The following is a 628-nucleotide window of genomic DNA, read 5'->3' as shown; positions in this document are numbered from 1 at the left end:
CTTTCCAGATTTTAAAATGAATACACGCTTTTTGGAAAGAAAAATACAGAAAGATAATGGAAGGACAAAGAAGAAAATAGAAATGACTTGTAGGCACCAGCAGTTTCCCATTTATAAATGTGCAAAAGGAAAAAAAAAACCTATATTCAGATATGCCTCTGGTTATGCTATGTATGTAGATACATCCATTCACAGAACAAATTTAGCTGTGTTTAAAAATGAACATTTTTATATAGATTCTTTTTGGTGGGGGAAGCGGGAGAAATCTGGCCTTAAGAACAATTTTGTAATCTATCCCAAGCATTTACCCAGATCGTTAAAAATGCCTTGGAAATACCATTTTTAATGGCTGCATGATATTCTATCAAGTGGATCATCACTTACTAAGTATTCATTATCTGTTACGAAACATTCAGAGGTTTTTTTTAATTTTTCTGGAGAAGGAAATGGCAAGCCACTCCAGTACTCTTGCCAAGAAAATCCCATGGATGGAGGTACATGGTCGGCTGCAGTTCGTGGGGTCGCAAAGAGTCGGACATGACTGAGAGACTTCACTTTCACTTTCATTAACTTAAAACACTGTCATGAGCATACTTGGTATGAGACTTTGTGTGCCTTTCCAATTATG

Source organism: Dama dama, chromosome 1 (genome assembly GCF_033118175.1).
Source record: "Dama dama isolate Ldn47 chromosome 1, ASM3311817v1, whole genome shotgun sequence".
NCBI classification, from domain to species: domain Eukaryota; kingdom Metazoa; phylum Chordata; class Mammalia; order Artiodactyla; family Cervidae; genus Dama; species Dama dama.
This window is presented reverse-complemented; position numbering follows the sequence as displayed.